Source organism: Schistosoma haematobium, chromosome 4 (genome assembly GCF_000699445.3).
Source record: "Schistosoma haematobium chromosome 4, whole genome shotgun sequence".
In the NCBI taxonomy this organism is placed as follows: domain Eukaryota; kingdom Metazoa; phylum Platyhelminthes; class Trematoda; order Strigeidida; family Schistosomatidae; genus Schistosoma; species Schistosoma haematobium.
The window spans coordinates 33,091,607-33,103,390 of record NC_067199.1 but is presented as its reverse complement, the minus strand read 5'-3'; positions in this window follow the sequence as shown (position 1 = coordinate 33,103,390).

Here is an 11,784-nt window from a genome sequence, read left to right as displayed (position 1 = left end):
ACTGATCTAATCTGGCTAGATATTCCAGGGAATGTTGAGCACGGCGTTCCCACTCGTGACCTAGTGCGGGTGCATGACCGAGCGCCTTCCGCTAGGTGGGTCCATCAAAACTAATGTGGACAGCATCCAATGTCGAAAATTTACAGATCGATTTATTTTGGGGATTTATTTACCGCTACAGTAGACATCAAAACTCTTGTTAAAATCATACTTTTGTTGACTGATGCAAATGAAACAATTTATTCCTGTTGCACAGCTTTAGTCGTTGCCTATATGTTATATTACCAATGACACCATATGTTAAGCAGTGTCTTATAAGATGCTCGCTAAACCACAGATAAATGTGGGCCATTTCGCATAACACACACGCCTGACTGTTGGGCGATTCCACCAACAACAAAGTATAATCATAGAATCGCCAGATATCTTGAGACCAAGGATCCGTCGCATGTGCTGATGATGAAATTTTATAGATGGAACATTCAGGCGTCTAAATAGATAAGGCGATATCAATAGCAGTCGCTAGAAACTATCAGCTGAACGTTGTTACAAGATTATTTGATGTCTTTAGATATCTCATAGAGTTTCAGTCTAACAAAGTTTTGCATCTGTTGAAGACGATTGACTACCTACCTTTTAAATATGAAAAGCTTAGCTATGCTTCTCGCTCGTGAATCATTTTATTAAGAGTTTTACTTAATTTTCAGGGTATGTACCATCAGGACATTCCAGACATTCCGTTATCCATGTTGGCATGTGTTGCTTGCTTTTTTGATACGTCGGACTTTTACAGTTACGTGTCGTATCTATAGGAAATTTCATATTATCAGCAGGTAATCCATCGAGACACCATAGTTGGGGAAGAAGCGATTTCAGATCCGCACAAAATGGTTTTTGTCGATTGTGATGCGTTTTATACCGGAGAATCTTCTCATGAAACCTTGAATCGTGTCAAGGGATAATTAAGCTACACGTAAAGACCTAACAGTACTGTAGAATTGAAAATTTACAGCTCAAATCAGCAGTGGCAGCACGTTCTATTTTCAGTGGTCAACAAATTGATATTAAAAAAATAATTCGGAAAGTCTTTTTTAAACGTAAATGGAGGCAAGTAACCGAAGAGTTTCACATAATGTCAAATCTCCCTGCCCTCAATAGGAGAGAAATCCTGAATATTCATCCAACCTTGACTGTTTATCTAAACAACCAAATTTGATCTTATTTATTTTTCAAATGATCTACATGCTTACGCTCCAAAGTTCATCCCCATTACTTCATTTTACAAATGAATACATTTCTCATACCCACACTCTGATAAACTAATTATATGACAGGTTCACTCTAACCAAGAAAAATGTGACATTAACATGTTCAGAATTATTATGATTTTGATTGTACTAAGAATATTCCGCATTGTTTCTTTGCACTATTTACTCGTGTTAATTTAATTTGGTTATTTGTTTACTTTGAAGAAGTGGCTTACATTAAGTCACAAATACAATTATTTACTCATAGGGGCATAAAAAAATTTATTTGCTCATAGTAGTGTGGTTGCATTCCCAAAACCATTGGGGGGGCTGTTGAATAACATGCAGTGTAGACAGTGTAGAATGGTTTCAAAAAGATAGGTAAACACTCCGTTCTTTTGCAGCTTATCTTAATTACAAAACCTTATAACCACTGAGCCAAGGACAATACACTTGTATAGATAGTAGCTTTCTCGATTTGAAGGCAAAAAGATACAGACAAAGAGAAATCTTTATATCTAAGAAGCCATCTGCTGGGTACTAAGATGGTATGCACATATAGATATTTATGACTATTACGGATTTACAACTAATTACTTGTTCTGCTGACCGGTAACAGTACATGGAAACTGAAATTCAGTGGTCATTGTGCATATTACAGTTTTTCGGCGGATTTTAAATGTTTTTGAAAACATTCTGTGACTACTACTTGAGCAGTAGCTCATTCCCAGCCTACAAACCACTTCCGTTTTTGTCACTTACACGATCTGCGAAGCAAGAAGAAGTCCTGATTAATTTTAAGGCCATTTCAAAGGCTTGATCCGACGTTCCCACGTTTTAAGAACATTGACATTTTACTTAGCGCACCATAATACAAGAGAGTACCTCACCACTAACTTTAATTTCTTATCAACATGATTCGAGTACATGAAAAACGGATCCAATAGTTGACCACATAACTCTCAACATTTGGATGTTTGAACATTTGATTACTTTATTAAACACTTGAAAGAATACTTGCTACTGAGATAAACAAAAGTCAGTCTACCTGTCAGCCTTTTTATTGTGAGTTAAAGCAGTGACTTGTAAAATTCGTTGGCCCGGTACGAGTTACCAGCATAGAAAATATGTTTGTGAACCGAATAAAACAATTGTTCATATCAACGATCGCTTATCTGTTGAATTATGGCCGACTATGATATTAGTAATGCTCTAATATAAGATCGGATCCTAAAATTGCAGATTTGTCATGATGTAACTGCCTAATCTATAAGATCTGAGGTGGAAGTCACATAGTTGTCTACACTGACTCATCGTACAGTAACAGTTACCAATATATGATGGAGAACACATTCAAGCTGGAGATGAAACAATATATTTAATATGAGTAAAAGTAAGTTGTACGGAGCAATCACGCCTGCGAGGCTTTGTTCTCCGCGTTAAATACTGAATATCTATTTCCACAGTTGTCTCATGTTCAGCTTTGAGGATTGTGTGGTTAGGGATCAGTGCACTACATGTCAATCATTAATATTGTCATTGCTCTGAAGACCAAAAGAGAGAATAAGGTAGTTTTAAATAGTGTACAGAACATGATGCGGTTCAATTCCAACCTAACCATGTGTTACTGGAGAACTGTAGACATTTGGCTGATTAAAACCTTTTCACTGTATAATATTAAATTGACTGTGTTTTTGGATGTATTTGTTTTACTTAACTTTTGAACTTGCTTGTTTATATCATTATTTTCGGACATTTTGGTTTCTCTTTGTCATTGGTTTGGTATTTGGGACTTTTTTCTCCGGGAACCTGCAAAACTGAGGGTTTGTTTTCTAACTGTTATAATTATTGTTGTTAGAACGATATTTGGGCCGACTGTTTGTAAATTGCGAATGAACTTTTGTATCTAAATTGGAGTTTGGTTCTGTTTTTAATTTGGGTTCGTAAATTGCAAATAGATCGATATGCCGTACTTCAATAACGGGAACGAGCAAAAACTTGGACGTGACGTCACGTCTTGTCAGAAAGTCATCTAGTAAATTGGCCGTACAATCTACCCCCAAGATTGTCCAACCAGTCAGCTAATAGCACAGGAATCTGAAACGCAATCCAACTGTAATTTGGAGATAAACTTTGGTACATGAATTAGAAATCGGTTCTTTTGTTATTTTGGGGTTGTAAGTTACGAGGGGATCAATCGACCATGCTTCAGTAGCGGACTAGAAAAAAATTTGGACGTAATACTGTGGTGTTTGAATGAACCAATGATACCTTTGTACTGGTTGAATGTTTGATTTCGAATTCTAAATACAGTACATTCGTTGTGCCTGTGTCTTCTTAATTCAATTGCGTTAATCCTGGAATTCCTAATTCATACGACAATTAGAATACTATATTGGCGTCGTGATGGAACCTGCAATGGAAAAGTTGGATATTCATTCAACTCCTGAAGCTATTGAGGATTATTTGGAAAGGTTCGAAATTTGGAGCATGACCAAGAAAGATGTTAAAGGTGAGAAAATTGTGGCACATTTTCTGACATTCATTGGGAGAGAAGCGTACAGTTTATTAAAAACTTTGGCATATCCAGAAAAACCTATCTCACTCCCTTATGCAACTCTTAAAGAGCTATTGTTAAGTCATGTAAAATGCACCAGTTTTGAATACCGTGAAAGGGCGAAGTTTCATAAGATGGTTCGTCAAAATGACCAAAAGGTTCGGGAATTCATCCTTGGATTACAGAAACAAGCTGCCAAGTGTAATTTCGGTGATCAACTTCATGTGCAACTGAGAGATCGATTAATTGCAGGAATTAACATACCGAGTTTGGAAAGAGAGCTGTTAAGAATGCCAAACTGTTCCTTTCAAGATGCTAGAACTGCATGTATTAACTACGAAGCAGTCAATGAACTTGATATCCAGTCGATGAAGATTTCTAATACTTTGCTTAGTCGTCGTGATGAACTACAATCTCAGGGTCAATCAAACTTGCGTTCATTTAACAGTGATTCCTATTCTCGTGTAAATATGAAAGGTGTTTCAACGAGGAATTACAAAGCAAATCACAAAGGTGAGATGAAGTTTGGTAAATGTTTATCATGTGGAAAGTTTCATGCTCGCAATTCATGTGTATTTCGTAATGCTAAATGTTTTAAATGTGGTAAGGTAGGACACATTCAGTCAGTATGCAAAGCTACTGTCCATTTTGCTTCTAGCTGTACTAAATCTTGTAATTTAAATTTCAATAATTCGGATGTTTCTAGTGATCATTTGTCTTTGTCCACTATTTCGAAAGGTAATGCTCATATTCAGAAGCGATTATATACATCGCTTGGTTCATTTCATGACTTTATTCTGGACACAGGCAGTATAGAGTCCATTATTTCATTCAAGAACTTGAAAGCTTTAGATCCTAACGTTGTTGTACGACCCACCGAAGTATCAATACTGGGGATTACTGGACACAGACTGCCCATACGAGGATGTTGTGAATTGCTAATCAGAGATGATAATTCTTCATACATACCTTGGGAATTTTTAGTCAGCGAAACAGGACTGTCAATATTGGGTTTAAAGAATTTGAAAAGGCTTAAGGTGGAGTTGTCCTTCTTAGTTTCTAAAGAAAATTCTGATACTTTACTTAAAGATTTGATAGCTATGTGTGCTAAGTGCAGTGGAGGTATGAAAATTCAGCCTATAAAACTTCAAGTACGGGGTGATCCAGTCTTTCTTAAAAGACGAATAATTCCTTATGCTCTTCGAGAAGCAGTACAGAAGACATTAAACGATTCGTGTGCGAAAGGAATAATTGAACCGATTCAGTCTTCAGCATGGGGTACTCCTATCGTTACGCCACTGAAGTCGGACGGCAAGACCCCTAGAATTTGCGGTGACTATAGATTAACTCTGAACTCCCGTTTGTTGAAGCAAACGTGCACGACGGTAGAAGCTGAAGATATTCTAAATCGACTTCATGGTTCTAAAGTGTTCTCGAAAGTTGACCTAAAAGATGCTTATCTTCAAATTCCTTTAGATGAATCTTCATCTATTTTGACGACAATTAACACTCCTTTTGGTCTGTTCAAATACAATTTCCTTCCATTTGGTCTAAGTTGTTCTCCAGCCATATTTCAGGAAGTTGTGAATAAAATAGTTAGTGATCTTGAAGGTGTTGAAGTTTATCAAGATGATCTCATTGTTCATGGCTCTAATAAGGTAGTTCATGACCAGAGACTTATTGCTTTATTGCGTCGTTTAATTGAGAAGAATATAACAGTGAATCCAAATAAGTGTTCATTTTACGTATCTAGTTTTGAATGCCTTGGATACCTAGTTGATGGTAATGGTTTTAGACCAGATATGAAACGACTAGCTCCACTGACTAATGCATCACCTGTGGGAATTGGTGCAGTTTTGGAACAGGAAGGTAGACCAGTTATTTGTGTTTCACGCAAACTTACTGTTACTGAACAAGGTTATTCACAGACTCAGCGAGAAGCATTAGCTGTGTTTTGGGCTGTTAAAAGACTTCATAAATATTTATTCGGAAAGAAATTCACTATTGTTACTAATCGTGAAGCTTTAAAGTTCATTTGTCATCCTGAAGAATCATTAGCACGTTCCTCAGCAGCTATGGTTCAGCGATGGAGTATTGCTTTGAGTGCATATGACTATACGGTTCAGCACAGAAGTGCCAAACAGATTCAACATGTTGATTACATTTCTCGACAGTCATTACAAGATAAACCTATTAATACTTCGGATTGTTTGTTAGTGCAACCTTTACCAGTGAGACGCCCAGATCTCATTTGAGGAACTCCTAGATACTTTGGATGTATACTCAGCGCTATACGAAAATGATGGAATGATAATCTGAAACGTAGATTTCCTATCTATTTTTCAAAACAAGATGAGTTATCCGTTACTCCTGATGGCATTTTTCTTTAAATGATCGTGTTGTCATTCCTCCTTCTTTGCAAAAATCTTTCCTTGAAGATCTTCATAGTGGTCATTTAGGTGTTGAGAAAATGAAGTCCTTGACAAGGCTCACATGCTGGTGGCCAGAGATAAATGCAGATATATGTCGTACGGCAAACAATTGTGAGAAATGTCATCAGTTTAGAAATCATCCTTCGAAGTGGGTGCCATGGCCAGTATTGTCTGAGGCCTGGCAGAAAACTCATGCTGACTATTGTGGACCATTTCTTGGTAAATACTACGCACTACTAGTCATTGATTCTTTTTCGAAGTGGCCTGAAGTTTTTTTCACAAGTTCACCAAATTCTGATTTCACAATACAAGCATTAAGAAAGGTGTTTAGTCGAGAAGGTGTTCCCTTGGTATTGGTGACTGATAATGCCTCACATTTTGCTGCAGATGCAGTCACTACCTGGTTGAACGGTATAGGGTGCAAACATCTATTTACTGCTCCCAGACATCCGTGTTCTAATGGTCAGGCAGAGAATTTTGTTAGGACATTAAAGACTGCTATTGATTCTATAGCACCCTCAACATTTAATGAGCTGGAGAGGGGAGTAGATACCTTTCTATTACAATATAGAAATGCCAAACATTCGGTGACGAAGGAGACTCTAGCGAAGCTATTGAAAGGAAGAATTCTTCGGTCGAATATGAGATGTCTGGAGTCTACAGAAGTTACATACTATCGAGGAAATGATCTTCGACCATCTACGGGTATTGTTCTGAAGAATGTCGGAAAATCGATGGTGCGAATCCTAGACATCGATGACTTAAGTACACACAGTCGACATGTTGATTAAATACAATTTCAGGAACCAGGTGAGTCAGTTCCAATGTCGATTGTTAATTATAATGCTAATGAGCATATTCTAGATAATACAGAATCCTTATCCAATACAATGTCAGACAAACTCAGGATGAATTTGAGAAGAAGACGTACAATTGATTACAAACACCTAGACTCCAATTTAACCTGTGGCGGATGTGGTGTTTGAATGAACCAATGATACCTTTGTACTGGTTGAATGTTTGATTTCGAATTCTAAATACAGTACATTCGTTGTGCCTGTGTCTTCTTAATTCAATTGCGTTAATCCTGGAATTCCTAATTCATACGACAATTAAAATACTATAAATACCCTACTAAAGCTCGGTTCTTGAAGATCTGGGGTTAATTAAAAATGTGAGGCTAGTGGTTCGCTTGAGAAATGGCCAGACACCATCAAACTTAGATTGGATATTCACAAACGAAGAATTTATGACTGACAACCTCTCAATTTCGGCTTCCCTGGATATAAATGATTATGTAGTCACACCCTTCAGTTCTGTCGGCAAAACCAAGCCAATAAATTCTACCGAAGACTGGTGTTAGAATTTAAAACGGTTGGATGAGTGAGTTTTGCAGGTCAGTCTGCAGCAGGTGAACGTCGCTGTCCACCCTCAACTTGTTCTGAACGCTCATTCAACGTTCTTAATGCATACGATATTATGTGCTACAAGAGAGTCTATCCGACAAACGGTCTTCAAGAGTTGCAAGTAACGTACAATCACAAAGAATCGCACTGGGCGGGATATAAAGGAACTAGCCGTAAAAGCGCATATAGGCATTTCAAAAAAGTAAAGAACCAATGCACAGAGGCGATAAGAGAAGGTGGGCTTCAGTATCAAATAAAGATAATCGATAAATATATCTCCGATCCGAAAAGCTCACTCCGTCATACCGACTTTCTTCGACAAGCCGAAACCGGAGTTTCTCATTTGTTAGAGCCTAATGGCTCAACCAGCAACGATGGTTTCGCCGTCGATCTGGTAGAACAGTATCTTCAAGAACTCAACCGTTCTATGCTAAATACATCAACAAGAGCTCCACCTGCAACTCAACAAGACTCCCAGAAGTGAATGTGAAAAACTGATATGGCGCATCAGAAACTACAGCATCGAAACAAAGATACGTCTTCTCGCCTAAACATGGTTCATCCTGCTATAGTGAGAGAAGCGGTTTCAGTCTCGCCAAAACCACTTAGCGTGTTGTTCTCACATTCGCTAGGCTAGAATGCATTATAAGAAATGGGAGGCTGACTCACATTACACCAACTCTCAAGGGAGGTTGACGCGCAGAACCTTCAGGCTACCGTCCCGTAGCACCCCTCTCGATGCCCTTGTATGAGATAATCTACGTGGCTACTTAATGTTCATGAACTCCTTTTCAAGCCAACAACACGCTTTCAGGAAGGGTTATTCTCGCTTAATTAACCTGCTGACCGAGTGCTACGTTTGAAGAGATTATGACATAACCTAATGCCGGAGAACGAAACGAAAGTCGGCAACGCAACAATAGGACAAGCTAAAATGTTCCTCTGCGCCTTAGCCCTGTTAAATGGAGGGAGAAGGCCTGCGAAAAGTATATCTCACAAGCAATCGGAAGCACGAACGAATAAGCACACAACTCATGCGTATATATACAATACGAAAATGTCTTTGGGTGAAGGTCACAAAATAGAGTACTAAAAGAGGAAACGAACCAGTGACATTTAATGTCCTTCCTAGTAAGAAATACAATCCGACCATAAAAATGGGTGCTTTGTGCGCGAAAACGAGAAATTCAGATTTCTGAAATAAGATTACAAATCTGAGGCGTTTGTCAAGTGATTTCTGGGGATCTAGCATCCCAAGCACCTCCATTTTTAAATGACATATGTTCTTGTCGTTGGCTTGAGATTTGACCGTTTTTCATTCCGTTGGAAAGATGTATAACCATCTTTGGTCTCGAAAGGAAGACTGATGTCGTATAATGTGATTTCTCAAAGGGTTTTGATGGGGTCAATCATGTGTGTTTTATCAGTAAACTCGAACTGTTGGGTGCCACATCACCGTTACTTGATTACTTACTCACTTACGCCTGTTACTCACAATGGAGCATAGGCCGCCGATTAGCATTCTCCAACCCACTCTGTCCTGGGCCTTCTTTTCTAGTTCCATTCAATTCTTGTTCATTTTTCTCATATCTATTTCCATTTCCCGGCGTAATGTGTTCTTTGGTCATCCTCTCCTCCTTTGGCCTTGAGGATTCCAGGTGTGGGCTTGTCTTGTGACGCAGTTGGGTGCTTTCCTCAATGTGTGTCCTATCCACTTCCAGCGCTTCTTCCTGATTTCTTCCTCCACTGGGATCTGGTTTGTTCTCTCCCACAGTACGTTGTTGCTAATAGTGTCCGGCCAATGGATCTGAAGTATTTTGCGTAGACAATTGTTAATAAACACCTGTATCTTCTGGATGATGGCTTTCGTAGTTCCCCAGGTTTCCACCCCATACAGTAGAACTGTTTCGACATTTGTATTGAAAATTCTGACCTTGATGTTGGTTGACAGTTGTTTTGAGTTCCAGATGTTCCTCAGTTGTAAATATGCTGCTCTTGCTTTGCCGATCCGCGCCTTCACATCTGCATCAGATCCACCATGTTCATCAATGATGCTGCCCAGATATGTGAAGGTTTTTACATCTTCCAAACCTTCGCCGTCAAGTGTGATTCGATTGGTGCATGCTGTGCTTTATCGAAGACTCTTGCTTTCCTCCTTGTGCATATTGAGACCTAGTGCTGCTGAGGCTGCTGCTATACTGGTCGTCTTCTCCTGCATTTGTTGTTGCGAGTGCGATAGAACAGCCTGATCATCTGCGAAGTCTAGATCGTCCAGCTGCATTCTAGCTGTCCATTGTATCCCGTGCTTCCTTCAGATGTTGACGTCTTCATTTTCCAGTCGATCACCAGGAGAAAGAGAAAAGGTGAGAGTAAGCAACCTTGCCTAACACCGGTCTTCACTTCGAACGAGTCTGCCAATTGTCCAATTGTCCATGCACGATTTTGTAGTGTAATCCATCATATGAATTCTGTATGATATTGACTATCTTCTGAGGCACGCCGTAGTGTCGAAGAAGTTTCCATAGTGTTGTTCTGTCCACGCTATCAAATGCCTTTTCATAGTCAATGAAGTTGATGTAGAGTGATGAATTCCACTCAATCGATTATTCCACAATGATAGGTAGTGTTGCGATTTGGTCTGTACACGATCTATCCTTACGGAATCCTACCTGTTGGTCTCGAAGTTAAGCGTCTACGCAGTACTTCATCTTGTTCAACAATGCCCTGCTGAAGACTTTTCCCGGTATTGAGAGAAGAGTGATGCCCCGGTAGTTATCACACTTGCTAAGATCGCCTTTCTTTGGTATTTTGGTCAGAAGTCCTTCTTTCCAATCTGCTGGTACTTGTTCCTCATCCCAAATCTTATTGAAGAGAATGAAGAGTATCCTTGCAGTTACCGCTAGGTCTGCATTCAGTGCCTCTGCTGGAATGTTGTCCGGTCCTGCTGCTTTGCCACCCTTGATTTGTCTGATGGCCATGCTGATTTCTGCAATTGTTGGTGGGACAACATTGATTGGGAGGTCCGTGGGTGCTGCTTCAATTTTGGGTGGGTTCAGTGTGGGTGGTCGATTCAAGAGTTCTTTGAAGTGTTCTACCCACCTGTTTCGTTGTTCTTCAATGTTGGTGATTACTTTGCCTTCCTTGCTTTTCACTGGTCGTTCTGATTTGCGGCGATTTCCAGAGTTTCTTTGTCGTGTCATACAGTTGTCTCATGTTTCCTTCTCTTGCACTCTTTAACGCCGTCATTGCTAGATCTTCCACATATTTACGTTTGTCGGTTCTGATACTCTTCTTCACTTGTTTGTTTACTTATGTGTATTCAGCTTGTGCCCTGACTTTCTCTTATCTTGTTCGGCTGGCATTGATTGCTGCCTTTCTGTTCCTCCTTTCTTGAGTGTTATCGAGTGTATCAACAGTTATCCACTCCTTGTGATGGTGCTTTTTGTGGCTCAGAACATCATGACATGCTGACGTGATTGCCTCTTTGATCCCCTTCCAGTTGCTCTCCACAGTAGTTCCTTCTCCATTGAGTAGATCATGAAAGGCCTGGAACTTGTTGCTGAGGACTATCTTGAATTTGTTGAGTTTGTTAATATCCTGGAGAAAGGCCGTATTGAACTTTTGTGATACTGTCTGCCCCGTTGTCCAGTGTTTTTTGAGTTTCGATTTCATCTTGGCGACCAGGAAGTGATGATCTGATGCTATATCAGCTCCTCTCTTGGTTCCCGCGTCCTCTATAGTCCTCCTGAACGTTTTGGTGATGCAAATATGGTCGATTTGGTTTTGCGTGGTGTGATCCGGTGAAGTCCATGTGGTTTTGTGAATGCGTTTATATGGGAATATAGTGCCGCCTATGACCAGTTTATTGAAGGCACATAGGTTTGCAAATCTCACACCATTTTTGTTCCTTTCTCCCAGTCCGTGTCGTCCACCGTTACTTGATTTGCTTACTTCATATCTAATTGATCGACTTTTTAAAGTCATGGTAAATTTCACTTGGGCTAAAAATGTACTAATGGGATCCGTCAGGGTTTAAAACTAGGACCTCTTCTTTTCTTGATTTATATAAATGGCCTTCCACAGGAAGTTTCGTCAGATTTATCACTTTTCACTGAAGATGAGTAATACCATCCTTGACACTC